The sequence below is a fragment of the Pezoporus occidentalis genome, unplaced genomic scaffold, assembly GCF_034315485.1.
Source record: "Pezoporus occidentalis ecotype Australia unplaced genomic scaffold, CSIRO_AGI_Poc_V1 ctg206, whole genome shotgun sequence".
Taxonomy (NCBI): Eukaryota; Metazoa; Chordata; class Aves; order Psittaciformes; family Psittacidae; genus Pezoporus; species Pezoporus occidentalis.
Window position 1 is genome coordinate 436775 of NW_026913921.1, and position 25996 is coordinate 462770.

Here is a 25996-nt window from a genome sequence, read left to right on the forward strand (position 1 = left end):
GTAATTCGTTCGCTCACTTCCCCCCCTTTCTTGCCCTCCCCCTGCTCTCGGAGGGACGGAGAGGAGAATCGAAAAGAATGCAACTCCCACAGGTTGAGATAAGAACAGTTTAGTAACTAAGGTATAACACACATCACTACTGCTACCACCAATGATAATAATGATAAAGGAAATAACAAGGGAAGAGAATACATCATCTCACCACCAGCTGACCGATAACTCGCCCCCCAGGCCCAACCAAGCTCTGACCGATACCTCCTCCAACCCTGCAGTCCCCCAGCCCTTCCGGCTCACTCCCAGTTACATCCTGGGCATGACGTGCTGTGGTATGGAATACCTCTTTGGTCAGTTTGGGTCAGGTGTCCTGTCTCTGCTTCCTCCTGGCTTCCCCTCCTCCCTGGCAGAGCATGAGGCTCACAAAGTCCTTGGCCAAACCAAAACATCGCTTGTTATCAGCTCTGTTCCCGAGCTGAAAGTCAAAACACTGCACTACACCAGCTACCAAGAAGGGGAAAAATGACTGCGACTGCTGAACCCAGGACACTGGGTAACATGTTTCCGTGACTGACCATACTCACAATTTAAAATTAAAAAATAAAAAGGAGAAAAAAATAAATCATGTATTCATATGTGATTTAATGTGTTTTAATTTGTGTCCATTTCCTCTTTTCATGTCACTGGGCACTAACTGGGAAGAGCCTGGCTCCCTTGGCCTTATTCCTTCCTGTCAGGTATTCACACATGTTGGTAATATGCCTGAGCCTTCTTCTGCAGGATGAACAGTCCCAGCTCTCTCAGCTTTTCCTCATATGAAAAATATTTCTGTCCCATAATAATCTTTGTGGCCCTGTGCTGGACTCACTGCAGGATGTTGATGCCTCTCTTCTGCTGAGGAGCCCAGAACCGGACGCAGAACTCCTGCTGCTGCCTCACCAGTGCTAAGGAGAGATGAAGGATCACACATCTCAACCTTCTGCTGTAAGGGTGCTTTGCTAGATCATGGTCATCTTGCTGTGCACCAGGATGTAAAGATTTTGTTCAGCAACCTGTCTTCCAGCCAGTCAGCATGTACTGGTGTATGGGGCTGACCCTCTTGAGATGCCGGGCTTTGCATTACGTTGTGTTGAACTATAAGGTTTTCTCTCTGCCCATTTCTCCAGCCTGTCAAGGTCTCTCTGAAGGTGGCACACCCATCTGATATACCACCCAGTCCCCTTAGTTTTGATCATCCACAAACTTGCTGAGGGTACACTCTATCTGCCTGCCTTTTCCCAGTAAGGTTATGTGAGATGAACTCCATTGTATGTATGAATGTGTTTACATCATCCACCTTAGCATGACCCCAAACTTAATGCAGATATTTAGCTTGCTATAATTTAATAACAGGAACAACTATGTTCTATAAATCTTCCTTACCCTCCAGAAAGTAATGAGCAGAGCAGCGCAGTGACAGTCAAACATCAAGAAAAGGACAGGAAGAAAAAAATATGGCTGGAATAAAAAGGTTATTCCTATGGAAAAGAAAATCGAGGTCTTGTCTACAAGAAACTTAGGAAATTGAAAACATTAATAAAAACTATGAAGCTAAAATGGATTTGTTAAATCTCACAAACCTTGTGTAGACACATTTGTTCAAAAGTGAAGTGGTTAAATTTGACTTAATTCATTTCCAGCCTGTATTAAATTAAACAAAATTAAGGTCTTTTCTTCTAACAAGGCTGTCAACACAGGGATTTAACGCAGCTGAAGTGTGAACTTTAACATTTAATTTGGATTGACTTTCCTAAATGTCCCAATGCAGAAGAGTCCTATTAGCTTCCACAGTGGCAAAAATTAACAACCAGACAACATGCAGTGGATGCTAGCCAGGTAATGGTAAAAAGTAATTAAAAGAAAAAAAAAGAATCTTTCCCGAAGGAATGATGAGAAGCCAGAGATCCTGGCCAAGAGGTGATCAAAGCCATTACCAGCATACAGGAAAAGAGCCAGCAACAGATGAAGGGTAATCATAAACCAGATCAAATACTTTCAGAGACTGGTGTTGCAGAAGATATGAAGCACACGGAAAGACACAGAATTAATGCTTTTTACTGTTTTTTAAATCTCCAGATGGAACTGGCAAAAAGGAAGAGAAAAAATCTAGACTATTGCAAATAGTAAAAGAAGTGGAAGAACTTTTTAAGAAGCAGAAGATTCTCTTAGCTCTGAAAAATTAAAAAAAAAGAGAGAAAAATGGTTAATGAGCCTTTAGAAATACAGAGCTGCCAAGACTGGAAGCTGGAAGCCCAATTATTTTGTAGAAGGGAAAGACACTGGATACAAGTAGTAATGACTATGGGCTCTTCCACCTTTATTTCAAGGCACAATGAAAAGACTTGGACAATATGAATTGTACCTGTTCAAGTAATACAACTATTTAGTACCTGTAGGAAAAACAGTGACTGATCCACATAGTGCTTGCTACCTATTTCTAAGAAGTAATAGATTGTACAAAAGTGAACACTGAGCAAGATTTCTGATTTAAATAATTTCAGATAAAGGAAATTCTTAGCCAAACTAATCATACAGCACCATAGGTATATGCTTTGACTTCTTCTAGAATGTTTCTCTGCACCTGTATAGAAAGATTCATTACAAAAAAAAATTACAGCTTCATCTGTTCTCCAGATAGGTCACAGTGACTGAAAAGTAAAGGTACAGATGAACTGATGAGGTTTGCTATCAACTCATGCTGTCCCTTGTTGCAAACAGCCTGGGAAAAGATGGACTAGTCAGATGACACACCGAGTAGCCTCCTTCTGTAACACCCATCACATCATTAGTCTGTATACTAATGTCGTGGTTTAAACCCTAGCCAGACAGCTTGTTCACTCACTCCCAGTGAGTGGTGCCGGGCTGACAACAATCGAGGCCCCCCCCCCCGCCACTGGGGCTCTCCCCTTCCCCGCTCCCGGAGGAATGGGGAGGAGGATCAAAAGGGTGCAACTCCTACGGGTTGAGACAAGAACAGTCCAGCAACCAATGTACAACACAAATCACCACCGCTACTACCAACAACAACGATAAGAGAAAATAACAAGGGAAGAGAATACGATACCACCGGCCAAGAAAGGAGTCCGACCCGGAAGCCCATGTCCTTCCGGGTAACTCCCAGTTACCCCCCACCCTGGGCATGACGTGCTGTGGTATGGAATACCTCCTTGGCTAGCCTGGGTCAGGCGCCCCATCTCTGCTTCCTCACAGCTTCCCCTCCTCTCTGGCAGAGCATGAGCCTCACAAAGTCCTTGGTCAGGGTAAACATCACTTAGCAACAACCGAAAACATCGGTATCACCAGCACTGTTCCCAGGCTGGAAGTCAAAACACTGCACTGCACCAGCTACCACGAAGGAGAAACATGACTGCTACTGCTGAACCCAGGACAACTAAAGACTTCTGAGAATGCTGTTTTTTCAACATTAGCAGCCAAATGAGACAACTCTTCTCAGGGACTGTCCTTTGTCTTACTCTCCAGAGTGAAATACTTTTTAAAAAGAGTAACATCTGATACTTTTTTCCTTACAAATTTCTGAAGCTGTAATATAGACCCAAATCACGGAGAGCCAAATCAAGCAGATAAATAGTTCTCCATAAAACACCTGCCTCCTCCTTCTTACCTTACATGCTCACGTCCAAAGCAAGAGGAACAAGCAAGCTTCAGGTCTGGAGACTTGTCATGGTTTAAGCCCAAAAACACAGCACTGCACCAGCTACTAAGAAGGAGAAAAATGACTGCTACTGCTGAACCCAGGGCAAGACTCCTCAGTAGCAGAGCACAGCAAGATGCACTAAAATCTCAGACTGGAATGGTATGGCAGTGGACCCTATACTACTAAACTGAATAGGGCAGATCTAATTTGAAGAAAATGAACCTAAGTGGAATCTCAGTGTTTGGGTTAGAATTACCCCAAAAGACTGAAGGACAGACAGAATCTGAGAAAAGCTTAACTTGGCTTCCCTGTCCAAGATAGTTAATACATCAGTTTTACCAATATTCTCAGTTTAGCTGAAAACTTGGTTTGCTATTTATGAGGCATAAGTTATATGTAAGTATATTTTCTATATCCACCACTAGAGTACCAGAAGAAACAGTTTGTAACCAGATTTTTGCCAATATCTGCTCTTTGAGCTCTTGCTGAAATTTCATACCTCAAAAAGTAGGAAATAAATCTAGCCATATGTGATATATTCTTGCCTAAATTAATTTACAACAAAAAGACACATTTATTTCCTACCCTTGGTATAATATGATTGGCTTTTGTGACAGCTGTAAAAGGAAAGCCGCTAAGGGAGACAATCACATCTGACAAAGAGCATGCTAATGAAATCAGGCTTTCTAAAGGGAAGTGATTTTGACAGATTAGAAATTATAGCTTTGTATGGATACTACCCAAGTTGTCAGCCCCTCCTCCCACAGTAACACCAGGCTCTGTTAAATTTGAGGAACACTCTGTCTGATCATCATGTTACATAAAATCAACCTCTAGTCATATCTGGGTGATTTCCTACAGTGAAAGACTCAGAAACAGAAGGTAAAATTTCCCCATTTGGCATCTTAATCTTCTATTAACGATGCAACCTGTACTGTACCATCTGAAAAACATGAATCAACACTGAGCCCACCCTTCCACAAATAGAACTCTTTACCCTGTAATGTGGTGATCTTTCTCTTTCTAATTGCTTCTTACAGATTTGTAAAAGGCACTTTAGTCCTTAAGTGTAAAATTTGCATTCAAACTACTGTGCAAAGAAATACTAACAATGATTTTGAAGTCATTGCTTCTAACAAAGAGCACAGACTTCTGATCACACACCATCAGAGAAGATGGAAGTGTACATGGAGCTTTTTTCTTATCTCATTAGCAGCCATTAGAAACACACAGGGGAAACATAATGACCAGTGGAAAAAGGGCAGAGCAGACTTCAGTGAACAAAACAGATGTTTAGTGCATATAGATATTATCCGACACCAGCATCAAACTAGTGAGTTTGGGCATTTAGGGCATCTCCTAGGAAACCATCAGATAACATTAAAAGATATTGACTAACATAAAAAAAGCTGCAGGGGAAAAGGCGTGTATTTGATAGAAATGGGATGTGATTCTAAATGCAGCAATTCTAATTTCTGCTGAGATTAAAAAAAAAAAAAAATCTATTTTCTAAATGAATATTGTAGGTTTGGTTAAAAGGCTTAAAATTTGTGTATAAAATGCAATGCAAAATCACATCACAAAGACAAATAATATAAAAAAACTTCTTAAATATGTTTCAACTTGTATGACACTGTTTTGTTCTTCTTGCTATTATTTTCTTTTCCCTGTCAGTTCTTTCTGGCTGGAATTTTTACACAAGTCTGAGAGTAAAAAACTGGCAAAGAAACTGGGCACTTCATTTCCTTCATGGTCCTTTGAGGGAACAATATTCTTCACATTACGCCAAAAAACACTTTAGTTGACCAAGATCAACTGGTAGTATGTCCATCACACCATGCAAAGTATTCTTGCTCATAACTACATTTCACCTCTGTTTTGTCCAGTAAGAGAAGCATTTGATTCATTTCCTCTATCCAATTTTGTGTTTGATCAACAATGTTTACTGCCTGATAGTTTCTTTTTAGACTGCTAAGGACACCTTTTCCACTGTGATTACTGTTTTGCCCTCTGTGCAGTCAGTGAGTAGAAAGGTTAGCTCTGAATTTGGCTAATGAGAACTTCGCTGATCTGTTCAAGTTGGCTGTTACACCTTTTGGGCATGACCAATCACAGCATAACGTGTCCGGAGATTTGCTGTCTCTCTCCAGCTCTGGCAAATTACTTCCTGCAGTTACCAGACCATCAATTCTCTGCCCACTTCTCTGTATCTATGGCAAGGGATAGTGGCACATACTCACCTCTAGATAACAAACTATTCATGCATGTTGTGTTCCTTCTTCAGTTGGGTACATTTGTTTAATGTGTTTGGGTCAAGTTGTATCATCAGTTTAGCTGAATTCATAAAATTGAGGGGAAGGCCATAATTTAAATGCAAGGATAGAGTATGAAGAAGGGAAACAATTTACGAACATTGGTATTTTATTTTTTCTGTATTGAGACTAATCTAATATACACAGAATTCTCTATAGCACAGCTGCATTGGATCAGTAGTGGCAATTTTAAAGGCAACTAACCCAGCCCTAGTGTGCCGTGGTTTAAACTTGGTAGAGACTTGTGTAGAACTGAGGAGCAGGTAACAGATCCATTGCTGAAAGCACCTACCTCCTAATCCTATAAACCATAGGGCTACTTCAGCTTTCCCTAGTTCCTGTATAATACTCCTGTATATATCTCATGTTTTTCTGGGAGGCTATGCACATTAGGGTGCGGAGTAGCAGCACAACACCAACAACTGCTTAGGTGTCTCTACTGTCATCTGGCTAACTCAAGGATCAGATATTTATGAAAAGACAAAGGTCTGCTTTCTAATTTGATCCAATAGACTCTGTTACATAACAGACAAGCTATCAAAAAAAACAACCCACCCTCTGAAATATAAACCTAGCTGAACTTCTTTTGATGTTTGTATTTTATTTTCCAGATGGAGCACTGCCAAATAACAGCTCCACAGACAGTCAAGCTTGATCATTTACAGAACTGCAAAGGGTTTGATTGATCATCTTAGATGTCAGCAATTTTGTAATATGCTTGAGTGGCAAAGGAGCAGAGCAGGTTGTGAAATGCAAAGGGGAAAAAATATTGTGTATTCTGATTGTGTCCTTCACTCAAAATCACAAGCATTTTCAACAACAAATTCACTTCATCCAATAGACTGCCTGCAAGTTCAGGACAATAAAAACGAAGAGCATCTTTAACTGACAATTTAAGCTCAAATCACTTTTGACTGGCAAGGTGTGGTATCATCCAGAAGAATTGATGCTATAGTAGTAGCTTCAAATTATGGGGTTATAGTGTGTCTACTCAACATGTAGTTCTTCTCAGGGGAGATAAGGGGAGGGATAAGAAAGAAATGGAAAGCAATAAATGCTTTTTGCAAGCTCTACAGTTAATTAAGGATAAGAATTTGTATACATATTTATACTTGAGTAGAACTCGGAATAGAAATTAAAATGGAAGATTTTGACTGACACTGGGTACGTATTGTGATTCTCCTTTCAGCACCAATTTCCTATTCAAACCTCTGCATAATTTTTTTTTAGAGGTCCGGGGAAAAAAATGCATCTCCCTGTCAGCAAAGGAAATTTGAAATAATGTTGCTTTCTGAAAATGGTGGTTTACTGAAATTACATGTTTGTGTTAAGCCAACCCATTCCACCCCCTACCCAAAAATAATTCAAGGCAGGTTGTTGTGTCAGCAGTTGTCAGTCTTTGTTAGTAAGCATCAGGGCTGAGATAACCGCTAGTGTCCTTCTCTAGCTGATGAGTGTACAAGGCATTAAAAGCACAGATTAAAACTCAGTGTTTTGGAAATAAAAAAGCAAAACTCTCTCCCAGGTTTTCTGCGAGCAGAATTGTTAACACATTTTGTACGTCTTTTCACCAACAGACCTAAATAATAGTCCAATAACTGTAACCTAGAAATCCACCCAATTTAAGAGTTAATTAAATATTGCAACAAATCAAGCAAAAACAACTACACTGAAAAATCCCAACTAGCTCAAACAGAAATGGTTCACTAACACTAGAATATACATCTAACAAGCTGGAAACATGTGACCTTAGGAATCTCTGAATCAAGATGGATGGCTAAACATTAGACCTAAGCAGTGATCAAACCCTAGTTAGTCCGCCCAGAAACTACCTTTTAACATTTTCAAGAAAAGGCTTTGTGGACTAAAATGATCAAATATGCGGCTTCTAAAATTACTTCTCATCACAAAACCTGGATTTAACTGAAAACCTTTACTCACTGAGACATTCATGTCAATACAAATGCACTGAATGTTCCCTACTGCATCAGCAGGAATGGCAGAATGATACAAACGGGAATCCATTTTGTCTTATATCCTGAGAGCATTGACGTTACTATCAGAATGATTGTATTGCTTCTCCAAATGCTGTGTCTTTCTCATCAGAAAGCAGAGTTTTACATTAATATTGCAAGATTCAACATTGGAACTATCTACTACTTCTCTTTATCTGAGCATCTTTTAAAAATGGACACACATAGACATTGATTAATTAGCTCAATGCTTTCATAAGTTTCTTTTTTTTTTTTTTTTTGCTTAAGTCATCTTTCCTGCACTTTTTAATTACGTGTTTTCTATTTTAGAAAATGTATTTCTTCAGTATTAATTTTCGTGCCTCTGTGCAAGATATGGTGGTTGAAGGTATCCTCACTATAAATCCCTAATCAGATTTAATAGTTTAATGCTGCACAGTAACAAGGTTGTGTTAAAGCAGCTGACCCTTCGGATCAGCTGATTCCATGGAAATTAGAACAGCACTTCTTTTACTCCCTCCCCCTCCAAAATGTCACACCTAAGTGTAGCCACCTCAAAAGCAGGCATTTATTCTGGAGGGTTGGTCCCCCTCTACAGTGAATAGCAAGAAATAGGCACAATTTATCTTACAATACTTGTCTCAGGATAGGGTCAATTGCCCTCTGCAATGCCTACATCTCTCCATTGACTTTACAGTAAGCTTAAAAGAATTCAATTAGAGAAGACATCTAACTTTTAGATGGATAATGTTAATCAAGGTGAATCCTTGCTGGATGTCAATATATGATTGCTACAATGCTGGCTGTCTTATCCGGAATGCCACCTCCATCTCCACTGTCATAGATGACTGACTGTAAAGTGCAGATCAAAAGATACAGAAGATTGGAATGAGTTTCCTTTGTAATGTGGATTTGTCTGAGATACTGTGATTACTGTATCTATACAAGTAGTGTTAAAGATATACTTGTGTGCTATTAACAGGAGCTTTAACTCAGACTATTTTCTAAAAAAAATACATCTATTGACTGCTCAGCATCATCTTCACAATGTTCTGGAGCTTGGCATTTTTATTGCATTAATGTTCATATTTTATCCGTGGTATTTCTTCTCATAAACAAACTACCAGCCAAATGCTTCCTGGCTGATTGAACCAGAGCCTGACTATATCTGGCTTTCAATTACAGTTTCACCACCTCTCTGAAAACATCCTTGGTCTTCTGGGTAACACAAGCCCTGTGGCAGGCTAACCTATTCAGAGAAAAGGTCGACTAACTGTCGAAGCAAAGCACAAAGAAAGCAAAACCCACTGCACACAGCTGAGAGCTGTGAAGTTGCCAGGAGGCTTGGGAGCTCATGCAAAGAAACTCCCTGCCTTCCATGCCACAATGTGCTTAGGTCTCAGGATTTTTAAACCTTCACATTTCCAAAAGCTCTTCTCACTTTAAATAGCAAACGAGAATCAATTTAACTGTCAGCTGGAGAAAGCATTCAATATGTGAGACAAATGGGGGATTTGGTTTGGAGCCCAGGGGTGGGAGGCAGTTGCCTGAGACAACTTGAGATGACAACTGCATAAATAATGCAAGCTTTTTTTCCCTAGCATATTTCTAAGTTTCCAAAGGAAGTCATCAAGGCGAGTTTGACAGCAATCACAAGGCTGTGCCTATATGCAGTATGCCAGGGTGTGAAAAACTGAGAGACATAACACTTGAGAATACCTGAAGAGGACAATCCTGATGTGGGTAGGAGGTCTTGATGATCTTTCCCACAGCCGATTCATGTCAAGGGAAAATCCTACCCTGCTCTTTAGCAACCTGGGCTCCAGGAACCAATTCTAGCAGCTGTAAATCTATTCAGCTCCAGAAAGACCTTTGCAACAGCCGAGCCCTGGCAGTAAAGCAGGGATAAAGAAACTGTCAGAAAGCCATTTTGATGGCCAACACTTCATCCTCTCTCACAATACACTTGTAAGTTACACAGGAATTTCACAGTGTGTAATAGTAATATGCACATGGTAAAAACCTTAAGTCATTAGCAGTATAATTTATTAGCTATGTTGTACCAATGCCTATCAATCAGACTTTAAGGTTGATTCCAAAGAGGTTTTTGATCTTCCTCATATTGCTTTGCTTCTCTTCTTCCATGGCAGCATTAGCAGGCGACAGTTACATTATATATCTACTCAGTGCTCTGGTTAGAGACCATTATGTTCACAGATCATTACTGACATCCTGACATTTGTCATCTCCTTTCATAGCAGTTAAATCTTGCTTTATCTGTAAATGTCACCACGTCATTTATTCATGAAAAGGGGTCACATTCCCAAAATAGTACACTCAGCTTTTAAAAGGGAAGTTGTTTTTTTTTCACTGTGGTAATCCTTGGACAAACTTCACTGCTGGTAAGTACTGGATTCGTTTTTCCCTATGCAGTTGTTTATATCGCTGTGTACAGATTTCAGGGTTGGATTCTTCTAAAATAAAATCCTAACAGGAAGGCAAATTATATGAATAAGAAAAATAGGTGTTTATTTTTTCAGCTTCCTACATTTAAGCCACATGGATTTTTCAGCACAGAATTTACTGTTGCAAAGTCTAATTTTAATTTGACATAGTACTGGCTGAAAACTCACTAGTTGACTATTCTCACTAAGGCAGTGACATGTAGTTCTCAGCTGGACTGTATTTCAACCTCACAAAAATGTAGTTTAAATAATCCTTGATAATAATATTCCTCTTTTTCATCTTCAAAGGTCTCTAAAGTTTAATTAATAAAAGTTTAGACACACCCTGTGAGATACATGGACATTCTTGTCTAAAAAGTAGAGAGAAGAAATAGAAGCTGAGGCAAGGAGGACACATAAAGGACAGTTGAGATCCATATGTATATTTATATATGGATGTACATATAGCTGATCTAGTGATCTGCCATCTTGAGGTTTTCTGTAGTGATAAAAAATAGCAGCTCACTTCTTTATAGTAATTTCCAAATCATTTTACAAGCTCTATGAAGTATATGCATCAATTACTTTTCACACCACTCACAGCATCTGTTTTATGAGCTCAGCAATGCTACACAATAGCTGAAGGTAGAAAACAATAAAAACTGAGGCCTGAATTTACCAGGGGGCTAAAAGAGCTGCAGCTCCTCCATTAACACTGCCCCCTGAAGTATATAATCAGCAGCTGTATCATTTCTGAAACTGTCACTTCTCTTTGAAACCAAAGAAAATCAATTTAAGTAAACTGAACAGTATCATAAAAACACAGAATAATTCAGGTTGTGAGGGACCTCTGGAGGTCATTTTGCTCAAGGCAATGCCACATTTAGATGAGGGCTTTGTCCAATTGAGCTGTGAATATCTTTAGAGAGCATCAACAACCTCTCTTCCAGTCTTTGACAACCCCCATGATGAAAAAAAATCATTCCTCCTGTCTAATCTTAATGCCCTGTGTTCTAGCTACTCACCTGTCCTTCCCATCCTATAGCATACACCCAAGAGGATACCCCAGAGCCTCCTACACTGTCAGCTGAACACACCTCATACCCTTTAGACACCCCTCATACACGTTGTGCTCCAGCCTCTTGACTCACGGTATCCTCCGCTGGACTCACTTCAGTTTGTCCACGTGCTTCTTTTATTGGAGTGTTCCCAAGAGCACATGTGTGGATGCTCTCTGGGTTGCCATCTCACACACGCCAAATCAAAGGGGAGAATTGTTTCTCTCACTGCAAGACAGCACTGCTGAGGTGAAACCCTCGTCCTCCAGGTGTCACTGACAGAAAATGCTGCACATTTCATACAAGGAGTGATTCAGGTTGCCATAGTTTCTGCTTCAAGTTTTCAGTGTTTCTTCTCCTGCCAAGTTTCCTGCCACTTTTTTCTTTTTCCTCAGCATGTCTTTACAACTTCCAGTGTGTGATTTTTGAGACCAGCTGGAACATAAATCCTCAGAGCTGAAGAATAAATAAAATGGTTGCTTTCAAAAAGTTAACAGAGTAAATTCTCCTCTGTGCCAGCTATCAGTTGAAGTCAGGGTCATTACATCTATTTAAACCAGCTGAGAATTTCGTCAAGTATTTGACCATAGCTTCCAATCGCACCAGGTGCAGACCAGCTTTCCTGGGGAAATTGTAGTATTCCAAGTACACTGAGTACTTAGTTTAGACACATGCTTACTTTTTAACAGTACTGAAAACACTGCATTTTCAAAACAGTAACAAACTGTCTTCCCTACTGAAGATTGGCTCCTGAAATTTGTCTCTATAGTACTTTTTGTGAAACCAACAAAGGAAGTCACAGAACAAGCCTTTATTTCTAACTATTATATTTTAAAGTCTTCAGTATGAGAAAATTGTAAAAGAAAAAAAAAAAAAAACACTGTCATTGCACAGATTTATATAGGATTTATTAAAAATAGAATCTGTCCATAGAAGTTCCTGAAAGTAGCTTTACTGAATGGTCTAAACCAACCTCTACTTAATGCTGGGCTAGGCTTCAGGGAAAACTTCTCCTTCAGGACCCCTACTGATCATATGGTGCAAGACAACACATTTATTCTAAAGAAACATACGAGTTTTCCCTCTTGAGATGAAGGATAACAGATTTTTTAAGGATTTCACTACAGTAAGGCAGAGTAAGTAATGATAATCAAAAGGAGAGGGACTAGGGCTCTGAAAGCTTATTTTGCTGTAGGTATGCTTTGCCATGTGAAAAAACATAATCAATGTAATTCCATTTTCAGGCAAGCCAATGGGAGGTTTGTCACAGGCTTGAGTGATGTCAGGAACTGACACCATTTCTCAGTCTGACAGTAATTTTTCCATATACCATGGAGTTTTCTTGTGGTGGATGGAAACATATGACAATTGACTTAATTTACTCTGGAGAAAGCAATTTTTTCTCTCTCTCTTTACTTTCTTCAGCTGAATTCTTTGTACCTTTCCTAAATACACTGGAAGGTCATACATACAGGAAATGTTTTTGTCTGAAACATATTATTATTATCTTTGTATGTGTGTGTGAATCATAGAATCATAGAATAGTTAGGGAGTTAGGGTTGGAAAGGACCTTAAGAACATCTAGTTCCAACCCCCCTGCCATGGGCAGGGACACTTCACACTAAACCATGTCACCCAAGGCTCTGTCCAACCTGGCCTTGAACACTGCCAGGGATGGAGTATTCACAGCTTCCCTGGCCAACCCATTCCAGTGCCTCACCACCCTTACAGTAAAGAACTTCCTCCTTATATCCAATCTAAAATATTCAATGTGATTTTTTTTCATGTGTATGTACATATATATATGTCTGCATATAAAATCTCTTATGAAACCATAAAATGATATAGTGGATTCTGTTTTCTCTACTCACCGTAAATCCTTTTTTCTCATGATAACTACAGCAAACCCTATTGACATCTGGAGACTTTCACTTATACTGCATATTTATTACCTTTTAAAATAATTGGAAAAATAACTCCCCACTAAAGCAGAAGCTGCAATAGTTAATGTTAGATTTTATTCCTTAATCCATAAAATTAATTTTGAGATCAAATGCTGACAAGCCAAGATTAAGCTAATAAAAATGATCACACACATTCCCAAACTGTCCCTTTTGTTTAAAAAATGATTTTATTTTCTCTCAGCACCTTTAATCTTTATTGCTTTCAGAAATGTTCTTCTTTACTCATGCAAATCAAAATTGCTGGCTTCAAACATACATCTGCTTTCCCAGTGCTGCTCCTCGTAACATGTTTATATCACATTTTTATGTTACTTATAGCATGTTTATATTACTACTTTCATCTACCCACTGATCAATTGTTTGACCAAGCGCCTCTCTAGTTTAAGGTCTCAAAATGTTTGTTTAAATGAAATGCTGACCACTGACAAGGCCACTTGTTGAACAGTAGTGCCTATCATGTATGAAAATTGAATCACAAGGAATGCTAAATTAGGGATAATCTACTTTTTCACTAATATCAGATTTATAGCTATGCTCACATTTCATGCAGAGACATTGCTCACAGTGAAACTGAGTGATGACAAATGGTGGAAAGACTACTTTCTAAATTCACAGACTGTTAGACGTTTTTATGTCCTGGTTCACAAAGATGCCTACATAGGCCACTGGTATTCTGGACAACACTGATTACAGACTGGAGCACTAGAAGTGACTGCATAGAAAATGAGGGTAATACATCATAAGACTAATGATGGATGGCCTCCCTCCACATGCCGGCTTCTAACAGAAGGTCTACATAGTGAGGATTATCAAAGTCCCACCTTAAATTCAGGTGCCCAGAGATAGGTAAGGAAGTCCTGGTGTTAGCTGAAGCCTCCAGGTATCTCTATGGACACTAAGGAGGTGAGTTAGTCCCCCCAGATGTGGCTCACGACTGGGAGAATTATCAAGCACAGGGATGTCAGAGCCAGCCCACAGGGTCTGCCAGCAAGGAAAGTAGCTCAGGGCAGCCACTTGGCATTTCTATGAGTCTCGGATGCAGAACCTGAACACAATTCTGAGCACAGACCTGTAGCTCTACCTCTGCCTAGTCAGTCATTAAAGGATTTGGCCTTCAATTACAAAAGCTAGCGATTAGGCTATCTCCAGCCTGTGGGAGAACAAGCAGATAACTCCTGTCTTCCAAGAATATCCAGATACTTGATAAGGAGTCTACCTGTAAGAGCTAAGTCATGTAGAAGAAAACAAAAGAAAAGCCAAGACTTACATCTAGGATTTAAAAGTCAGTAGGAGAAAAATCCTATCATCTGTCTTCTCCTTAGACTATCCAGTATCTGTTATTGTGAAAAACAAATTAAATTAGTGTACTTTTACTGTCAAGCCCTTACATCATTACACAAGTTTTAATAAAACTCAATACAATCAGGTAACAAACTGGGCTCTAGAGATACCCTAGGTGTATGAATAGTTGTTTTCTGAATTACTCAGGAGAGAGATTTCCTAAGCATCGAGCACAGCAAATAGGTGATCCTGCTGTAAATTCCCAGTAGCAGAACTTTGTACGTTTGTGGCAAGGTTTTCCCAAAAAGCTTGTAATAGCTGAGACAAATACAATGACCATCAACCTTGGAGAGGTTTTTCCTGAATTCTACAGAATTTATACTTCATCATTTTTCTCAAGTGACACATTTGGTTTGTGTTTTGCTGGTTTCCTAACTGTACCATAGACAGGAATCATTCTGGTCCAATATTGCTGCCAGTGGAAAACAGTGGCAGCACCTACTGGTTTACAAGAGACATGAATTTCTGAAATGCTACAAACCAGTTCAATTTTCCCCAGCAGAAATGTGTTCCAGACAAAACCCAACACTCATTGAAACTCAGTTTCCTTTTCCCCTCCATGCAGAATAGACAGTAGCATCAAACAGACCCATTCGTGCTCATGGAGGGAAAAAAAAGTATCTGTGTACTAGAGAACCAGGTGGAGAAAAGCCAGCCTTTATATGAATGTAACATTTGTGGCTCACTCTCCCAGCTGCTGAAGGTGTGCATATGCTAAGGACATTTGAACAGACATGTACAGAGCTAAAAGCATGAACAGCACGCCTGTATAGTATTGTATTGAACGTTTCTGTCTCAGCCTAGTATGTTCAAGTTAAGAGGAGACATTCCAAAATACATTTCAAGTATTAAAAAGAGTTATGTAGGTAGACTCAGGAGGTAGGCTTTATTCCACCTTCTGAGACATGTGCTATGGTCTTTATGCTAAATTTTGAATAGAAAGAATTTGATGTGGGATGAAAGTTTTGAATAGTCCTAAGAACAGCAGAAGGGATTATTGGGTAATTTGCTTCACCATCTCTTTTACAACCCTGTTTCTTAAATGTCCCCCACCTGTGCTCCTACCACGCCATGTAAAGTTGGCTGACATTTTCCACAGTGCTTTACAAATGTGGCAGAATAAGAAAAGAACAGAAAGGATATGCAATTATAACCTAGTCTATTTCAAGACATTTTAACACAGGTAACTGCATGCCATAACTTACTGAATCCTAAATAAATCCCTTTTCTGATCCTCTGAGTATTACTGAAAATCCAAATAAACCATCTGGCTATTACACATTCGTTTGCCTAGCAAGTATTTTGGATGCCCTCCCATTAATATGTCATTTGAAAGAATATTTAGTTCAGTGGGAGATGAAGCATCACCACACAGGTCATGCCTAAATCAACAGAACAGCTTGTCTCTCTCATAGCCAATCTACATATAATTGATTTTCAGCATCCATATTCAGTGACGAAAACTGTTTCTTTGAGAGATTGAAGCGCCACATTTCACAGTTCTTTACGCACAACTTTGGGTAAGGTCCATCTTACACTGCTAAGGCGTCAGTGAAAAATTATATATTGCAGCATTTACAGATTATGTTCTACCTATTGCAGCTGGGCAAAAAGTCATAAAACAAGTTAGAAACATGATAACTGAATTTATTAAAACCTACCTTAAATCTCCTCTTTTCAAATGACTTACGCAGACTGTCACCCACACAGCACCATGTTCACTGTTAGTGAGAGGTGTTAAGCAGACTCAGTTTGCTCTTCTCTGCACATTCTTGGTTTTGGGAACAAAGAAATTCCCACATAAGCTGAACATATGAGCAGACATTTAACATTATCACCAGTCTGAGATAATTTCCATAATAGCAAACTGCCATATGATACCAGCCTAGGCCACAGTATTAGATATGAATTACACAACATCGTGTGCAATTTGGATTCCAGACTGATTATAATTCTTAGTACATAGCTACTTCATTGCTAACAAGGCGTCACACCACTTTGGTATAAACACCCACAAAACTGTAAAGTATCTGAAATAGACTGGGAAGAGATTTGTAGGTTTGGGATTTTCCAAGTTCACCCAGCGATAATGATGCAGGTACATATACAGATCCTTGGAATCAGCCCTGTTGAGGTTGCATAGCCATTATACTGCAACACACTTTGGAAGAGTGGATACTGTAAACTATGGGGAAGAATCACCAGAGCACTTTTCCCTCACCATTCCACTAAAACCACATTTGAATCTGCTCCAACTGCTATTGATGCCAGTGGAAAGCCTTCCTGCTCGTTCAGCCCCAATAGGATTATGTGAAAAGTGCTTTTCCTCCAAAGACCAAATGTTCTTGAGCAGTTTTGTTGTTGTTCAATTTGTATTCTTATTGTATTCACTTCAGCATAAGAAGTGCACAGATGAGTGTAGGGGGTAACATAGGAGGCAGTTACAAATGTCAGAATTCTTGAACCATAAGAGATGAAAAATCACAGAGATGCAATACTAGCTGCAAATTACCAAGACAGCAACAAACTAAAAATGCTCATTTGACCTTATCCTGTTAGCCAACAGTTAGCAGTGACAAATAGTACAGATTATTTTAATTGTTGGAAGATAATTATTATTTTACCTGAATAATCCAAGTCATTTGAAAGGAGAACTGGCAGAAGGAATCAAGATTTACATTGTAAAACGCACTACTATCAATGAATATATTATTTGTGCGTCAAGCCCACAGACAGTAAACATACAAATAAAACTCCAGAAACACCCCCCAGAAAAAAATAGTTTGTGGCAAATAATAAATTGCCAAGTCAAAGACTATAGAAAATATTAGGAATATACTTTTTCTGTAAATGATGCTCAAGAGGGAAGAGGAAATGGGAGAAAAGAACTGCTATGAAATGTAAGATGGGTCTTCTCATGGGTGCCATTAATGGAACAGCAAGACAAACACTGAAATATATTGCTGACTTTAATATCCATCCCTCTTGCTCTCTCTTCTTCCTTTATTCTTCCAGACACATTCATCAATGAGAAACAGGTTCAGGTTACAACCATTTACCTATCTACCAAACTAAATACTTTAAATAAAAATAAAATAAAATTATATTCTGGAACTACACTCAAGCTATAATTTATCTTTTGAATAGCATTTGAGTTGAAAAGAAATGTAAACAAATCTATTTTAAAAGTCTTCTTTCTCTCAAAAAAATCCATGCAGCTGTGAAGCACTGCCTAAAACATATATCTTGAGGAAACAGTTCTCTAGGGACCATTTCTAAACACATTTAATCTTGGAGACTAAAGCTACCATCTCACTATTTCCTGGTAATAAGCACTTAAGAACCTAGTAGATCCCAGGTTCACAGCCATTCTCTTGTAGAATGATCACCAGATGGACCAGGTGGATCATCAGTGGGGGACGGAGTAGTGGAGTTCACAATGGGGCTTTATAGCAGGCTGATTCACACCAAGTGGGGCATGTACACAGCTGTATTGTAATATCTGGGTCAGTACATCCAGACCTGAGTCCCATGTTATGTGCCCTGGACAGGAAGTGAGTATCTGAAAAACCTGGGGATTTGCCACCCTGCTCAGTTCTCTAATACAATTTTTAATGTAATTTAAAAATACTAAAAGAAAACCAAATCAAAACAAAAGATTGAACATAAGACTCTGTAACCAAAATACAGCCCTGACATTGAAAAAGTCAGGTTATAAAAATCATAGGATTGAATTAATAATTATTTAAAGGTAGATTAAAATGTATTTGTGTCTCTTCCTTGCCCCCTGTGTCTCTCTTCCTCTCTTTCCCTATACACCACCCTCCCACATATATAGAAACACTCTAGTTGTTTAGGCTGAAGGTTCATTTTTCTCAAAATTTTGTTCACTAGATTTGTTTGGGGTTTTTTCCTTTAGAAAATAATCATCACCACATACACTGGTACAAGCACCTTAATACTAAAATAATTTAATATATTTCTTAATAGTAAAGAAAGACTAAGGGTTGGCAACTTTACAGGGAGGGAACTTTAAAATGACATTTTTTCATTCTATCTTGTCAAGATATGCATGCATTTCCCTCTTCCTGACTCTAGTCCCTTGTACCCTGCTCAGATGCTTCTCTAAGCTGCTGGCCGACCTGGCCATGTCAGGAGCACATGCTGTACTGCACGCTTTGTTGTTGCTTTCTCTTCCCTGCATCAAGGAAATAGCTGTTCTTCTTTGATCCTTCTCTCAGCTGCATGACTTTTAGTTCCATCTGTCCTGTCTGCATTTATAAAATAACATTTTTGTCCCCAGTTCCTGCCAAATAACCTTATTTTGATATTTTCCTCTTTATGCTGAATGACCAGGCATACTCATAACTGCAGGGTGTGTTTGGTTCTCTAGGTTGTAATTGAAGGCCTAGCTTGAAACCAAAGGGTGAAAACTTACATTGTCGAAGGCAATTTATCTCCTTGAGTCCCATTAATGTGAATGGAAGGTAGGTGGCTAAATCCTAATACAGCTTACAAAACACATATAACTGACTCTCTGTTCCTCAGAAATAACACACTGTATGTATTATTAATTGTACAGTCCAATTTACAGGGACTAAAATACAGAGTTCTTCAATTTTTGAGGTTGCTTTGTGTGAGTTTAAAATTGAAAGGGCAATTTGCTAAAGATTAAATAAAAACACAGCATCAAATCAACAGCAGTGCATCAAAAAATAAATGTACCTAGATAGCTTTAATATTCCTTTATGCTTAGAAGTAAGAACTTCAATATTTGCCTGAATATTGACAAATTCTTCTTGCTATGGTAGCAATTGGCATGTTGATGATTACCAAGGACAAAAACACCCAAGAACTTTTTTTATTAATTTAGAATGTTCAGTATGAGGAACTTCAATGAAAAAAAAAAATAGGCCTTGTGCTTCTGAGGTAGGTGGGTTTTATTATTCTTAATTATTGACTTGTCTATTGGCCATTTACATACTACCCTACCTTTCACTTTTTATTTGTATCTATTTTATGTCCTCAGTTTTTCATTAACTCATATTGAGTTTTTTCCCCTTTGTTTTGCATTCCAAGAATCACATCCCTATTCCAGATCATTAAGCTGTATGATCCTTTCTTAATCCAATTGCTACATGGAGACACAGTACCAGAAGGAGTCTAGTGACAACCAGGGGATGCACCAGGTTACAAAATGACCTTTCAGTCACACCGTGTAACACAATGAGGCCAAACTTAAATTGGAAAGAGGGAGCAACAGAGAAGAGCAGAACAAATAAGTAATTCACAAGTACCGACACATACAAGGTTTGCTTAAAAAGGCAAGCTTTCAAGTGCCATGACTAGCTACAGAATATATTTCTGTGTATCCAACTACTTAGTAATTACCTCCTATTAAGTAATGGTAAGGAGTATGCTACATAGTCTCTATATCTGGCTAAAAAAAATAGCTTTTGCCAGTTCTTGGCATATGGCTTCTGAAGATTGTACTATCACTTGAACTCTTCACAGCATATTTTCTGTTTAAATTTTTTGTGATGCTAAGCAAAACCACTGAGTGATGACCGACACTCCATCTGCAATGCAAATACATGGGATATCTATGAAAAAGAGCTTTTTCACAGCTTCATGAGCAAGCTAAGAAGCAACTGAACAACTGGAGACATACATTAACAGAAGGCATTGGCAGCAGCCAGGACAAGCACTCCATATGTGGACTCTCTGTTGCCTACAGCAAATAAACTCTCTGTTGCCTACAGCAAATAAACTTTTGAAGCCAGCAGTGGTAGGAAAGCTGACAGAACAAATTAAAAAGTGGCAGCGGGGAGCCGAATACTGCTGTAACAGAAGTAACAGGGAACTCCCTGAACTCTGCATAGGACAGGCAGTGACAGAGAAAAGCAGCAGAGGACAGGGATGGGTAGAGGACAACTGTAATTACTGTAACTGCCATTTTCAGGAAGCCATGAAGGAACAGCTTCCCTTGAGGAATGATGGAAATATAAATTCCTGTATGAAAATAGGTCTGGAACAGAGGACAGCCATGAACGTATGGGTATGATTTACTGGAAACACTCAGGAGCTTTCAAAGAACTGCCAGGAAATATATCAGAAGAGAAATCTCCAGAGTGTGAATGACAAATGGAAATGATGCTCCAACTGGACAAAATGCAAGTGTGCTAAATTTGCCTGGAATTCCTGAAACCTTACAGTTAGGTAACATTACTCATTTTCCAATAGAGGAATACAAATGCTCTGAGCATGCTCCAGATGTGTATTAAAAACTGATAGAAGAGGTGCCAGCGTATGACAGTCATGAACCCTTATAAAAAATTCCAGCAGCATAGGACCAGCAAAACATCTTGTTCTGCAACAGAAATGGCTTCCTGTGTGTAGTTTTTCTATACGTCATTCTTAACACTACTGTCTACTTTCTCATGTTTTATTATTTACTCTGTGAAGTGCGAATTTCTTCTTTTCTGAAACTCTTGTCACACATATACAGACACTGCAAGATAAAGTGATATCTTTCTACACAGTTCTATTATAAGAACTTGAACATCAGCCCAAATTACCTGTCATCAGCTCTTCCAGTCTTCTTTCTATTATTGACAAAACAAATGAACAGCTGCTTGCTCCACAAACCTGCGCACTGAAAAAAAAAAAAAAAAAAAAAAGGCACATTATTAAAAAATGCTGCAAACAGCAAGCAAAATATATGTATCGAAGTGCAAGACATAATAGCAAGTGGGTTAAGGCCACCTGCACTCCCAGCTAGCTAAACAGAAGAGTCTCCTCTTAAGATGCTTTTATAAAGTGGTCTAATTTATTAAATCGTTTCAGCAGCTGCTGCTGTATAAAGATGTATAGAAACAGCTTGATTCTTTGTAGATACCTATGGTAAATATTTTTCTAAGCACTGAACCCAGGACAACTGGAAATAAGGTAAAAGCACACAGGTATCGTAAGAATCATTAAAACGTTAAATACTAGGACATCCGTTTCTATTTATTTAGGAGTGTTAAGAAGTTTTTCAAAGTCCATTAAGTTTAGGAAAAAAGTCATTGTACCATGTAATTTCTTTTCTGTGTGAATGTCATGAAGGAAAAGGAAAATGTGGCTTTCAGTTAATTTCCAGAGAAATAATTTTTTTGGTTAATTTAAATTGCCCTCCCTTTTCATCAAAGAGAAAATGGCAGGTAAATGAAAATATATATTAATACAAATACATTCACAAAACTTTAAAAAATAAATTGGAAATAAAACATAAATTTCAGATCCAAAACCGAATTAAAATTGTCTTAACTAAATAGATGGCAGTTGGAATGAAAATTCTATGTAATTATTTTTCATTTTCCCTCTTCATCATTTCCTCCAATTTTCAACTTCCTTTTTGCCTTCATTAGTCATTTCTCCCAGGCCTCTTTGGAAACTTGAAACAACACTGATAAATGTACAATGCTTCTTCTCTACCCTATGAAAACAGGTTTTGAAATTCATAGCTTTCAAAATCTTGAGTCTTCAGTTTGTTGTTTGGTGCATCCTGGGGCCAAAAAAACCTCACCAGGAATTTAACCAAGCTCATCTCTTCACTTTGCACGGTAGCACATGCAATAAGCTTTTACAGTCACTAGCTGCGACGGTCACACAGCTTCTTCCATTGTGAATAATATGCACTTTAATTTCTGCACTTACTTTGTGCTAGCTTAAGCTTTTAGCTGTTGAATGTTATGGTGGGGGGGGGGGAGTTTTCTTGTTGGAGGGGGGTTGTTTTTTTTTTTTTAAGATTAAAGAGCCTGCTACTATCAAATACTTCTGCTTCACATGTAATCATAGGTTGCAAGCTCTTAACCTTTCTAGACAAACAAAACTGATTGTATTTATTTAGTTACACACCACAAAGCACCTTTTCCAAAAACTGAAATGCTTTTACAGATCTTTTCCAAACTCTTTCCAGATTGTCAATATTCTTTTTTGTACTGCATTGGGTTGATATAATCTAATTTCAGATTTACCTCCCCCCACAGTTGACAGATGGAAATTCAGCACCTTACAGTGATGTTTCACCTTATCCTGAGAAAGGCATTTCAGCTAGGTCAGCTGAAGCACATGGAAAGGTGCCTGTTTTCTCTGTTGACTTTAAAAGTTATAGAGTTCCAACTCAGGCATCTTAATTTTCAGATGCCTTTAGTGAGGCAGATGAATACCCACTCAATGTAGGCACCAGGGGACAATCCAGCTGTCTAGACATAGATGTTCTATGCAATTTCAGACACCTCAGGCATCACACCTGGCTGCTAGCTGACACTGTGACAGTGGATACCATATCACATCTGCCAGTTGCACGCAATGTCTCTGAAAACATGTAGGTATGTTCCATGAGGACAGTTACTTCATGAAAATATCATATGATCTCATCAAGACACAGGATCATTTATAAAAAAAAAACCTCAACATCTTTTCCATAGTGCAGTATTAGTGGCATCAGTTACAATTATATCTTCGTTAACTCATATAAGATTTTTTTCCTAAGTAAAGTTTGGGTTAACTAGAAAATTGTTCACAAGGCCCATGAATTTGCTGTTTGTTAATGTTGGGCCATGACTACTTTTCTTCAAGATTCTAGAAGTTCCTCAGAATATTTAGATTCATGACCAAAAAAAAAAGTGTTTAATTCAGGCAAGTCATATGCTTGACAGTGAATTATCTAATTCTGTAGATTTAAAAATATTTAGTGTTGCTGTTCAGCACTCTTCCTCAGAAGCAAGAGAAAATAAAATGTTTCATTCTTCTTTTAGAAAACAGACATATTTACTTAATACTGCATTTTCTTTACCAGGATTAACAATTTTGCCATCAATAGTTCTAGAATACTCTAAGCATTTTTGTTCCTGCTTAAAGAACTTCTTGTTATCTTTGCCCTATTACCCATAGATTTTCAACTGATTCCTTTAGTTTTCTTTATCAGTTCTCTCCATTATCTAATACTGATTTTATTCATTGCTATCAGGCTCTATATTTTTTCCATTATTTTTTATCACAGACTTCACCTCCCTCTTAGCCAGAATTGGTTTTTAGATGAAGAAAATAACTTTTGTGCTTGCAAAAGGCAATTTCTTCAGGTATCCAACACAACTTTTTAAAACTTCCCTCACCTATCAGCCATACTTTTGTCTGAAGTAATTTTCCACTCATTTTTGGTGTTAGTGGTTTTTCTTTTGGAGCATCCATTTTATAATTAAGGAATAGGACTCTGGAACTAAGGGGTATGTGTATAAAATCAATTACTTTGCTTTGTTCTAAACAGCCTCTGAATCCTGCAATAAACAACAAATCATCAACTTTCAGAGAATGAAAAACACCCCAATCTTTTTAATTCTAAATTTTCTAATTAGAATTTTATTTCTAAATTCACATGGAAACCTTTTAGCTCTTGAGGACTTTTTAGGGCTACAGTAACAGGTAAGATAAAGTAAGAAAATTTTGCAATCACGTATGGGATCCATCTTACTTGTCCCAGCTTTCTTAGACACCTATGTTTGTCACACTGTAGAGCTATTTATTATCCCATTGATTCCAGAAGTCTAGCTAAATGACTTAAACGGGTGCCAAAATGCAGACAATTGAAGTTACATAAGAAGAATCCATCTTGCATTGAGATATCTCTAAATTATCTCTTTTGCAAAGGTTCCCAAATACTTCCTCATCCATTTCTTCACTAGACACGAGAACCCAGTCATTTGGAACGCACTCTTGATCAGCAGGTGCTTCAAAGACTGACACGTTGAACTGATCAGTGAACTAAGCACTTATCACAGCATAGGTGGCCATGACCATCAACTTAGACATCTAGAGCATTTTTAGAAATCTAGAATAAGGCATCTGAATTAGAAATGGAATCCCTCCAGATGCCAGGTGACACAAACTCTTACTAAGTTAGGGACAGATTGAAAGCAGACCCATGCAAGTGTCTGTTGTTCTTGTCTGAGCCACAGAAACTCAGGTAGAAATGAAGATTTTCATTCAGTAAAAACAGAAGCATGAGGCCAAATCCTTAAACCAAGATAAAATGAAGCAACAGAGAAGTGTGAAAGCATTCATATTGCTTCACACAGCTACTACTACGTCATCAAATTACTAACATAAAGGTATAAAATCACATTACTGTGCTTCAAACTATCTCAAATATTAACCCTTCTTCCTTGCCTAAAATTATCTCTGTCAATAATTGCTTAATTCTACAATACCCAGAAGTGCTCCAGGAGCCACCAAATATGGCAAAAGGAAAAGACTAAAATACAAATAATTGCTTCATATTCATATTTTGGAAATGCTTTTTTTTTTTTTCTTTTTCCCTTAAGTTTGTTTCGCTAGTAAAGTATTTTGTCCAGGAGTAAAATTTGGGAAGTTTGGAAAAAGACAATCAGGTTCACGTCCTTGTTTTTTTTTTGTTTGTATATTTTATTTTTTTTTTTTCAAAATTGGAACAGGTCTCACTTTAGACTACAGCCTTACCCTTAAAGGGACTCAGTGCAATTTATGCTTGTTTTGTTAAATCAGTGATAGTGCTGATTAAGAAGATTTGTTAAGTACAGCATATAGAACAGTCTTTGAAACTAGATATCAGTTAAAGAACCCATGACAAAACAAATGACCATGTTTCTGAAGGTCACCAATAAAACATTCATGTCCTTGATTCTAATTTTCTATAAGGCACTTATGTAACTATGGGCAGACCATTAAGAAAATGCAGAGGAAATTACACACCTTGCAGAAAAGCAGTTGAAGCAATCATTGGTAGATTTTGGTTCTTTGGATCTTTCCACAATGACAAGACTTCCTCTTGGCTACAGGGAGGGAAAAGTCATTTTGAGTTAGAGAAATACGATTAAATGGCTCAATGGAGTAACTGCTATGGCAGGAATGCTGAACATACATAACAAATTTTGCAATCTAAACCTAAAAGCCTCCCAAATACCCTGGGTTTGACAGTTCAAGTTAGAAATGGATCTTCAGAATAGAATTTAAAAGTAATACGTATAAACATTTTTTGATTAATTAAGAATTAGCAATATTTTTTGTTTCCTTTGTCTGTTTATACGTACTTCCGTTACCACAGTGTTATTAGCAGCTTTCTCATGGATTACAACCCCAGTATGCTAATGAAATGACAGAAGACAGTTCCTAGGTATTAAGAAAACCTCAGTCCCACT

At 38.2% G+C, this 25996-nt stretch overlaps 1 long non-coding RNA gene across 1 annotated transcript in view; it reads right to left on the reverse strand.

The window, feature by feature from the left end:
* The window catches only part of LOC134163753 (uncharacterized), a 48009-nt gene extending 22273 nt beyond the window's left edge, over positions 1–25736 (reverse strand). Inside the window, exons 1-2 of the long non-coding RNA XR_009964834.1 lie at positions 25551–25736; positions 21359–21435 (exon numbers count right to left, since the gene is read on the reverse strand). This is a non-coding gene — a long non-coding RNA (uncharacterized LOC134163753). The remainder of the gene's footprint in view (positions 1–21358; positions 21436–25550) is intronic.
* Positions 25737–25996: the final 260 nt, after the last annotated feature.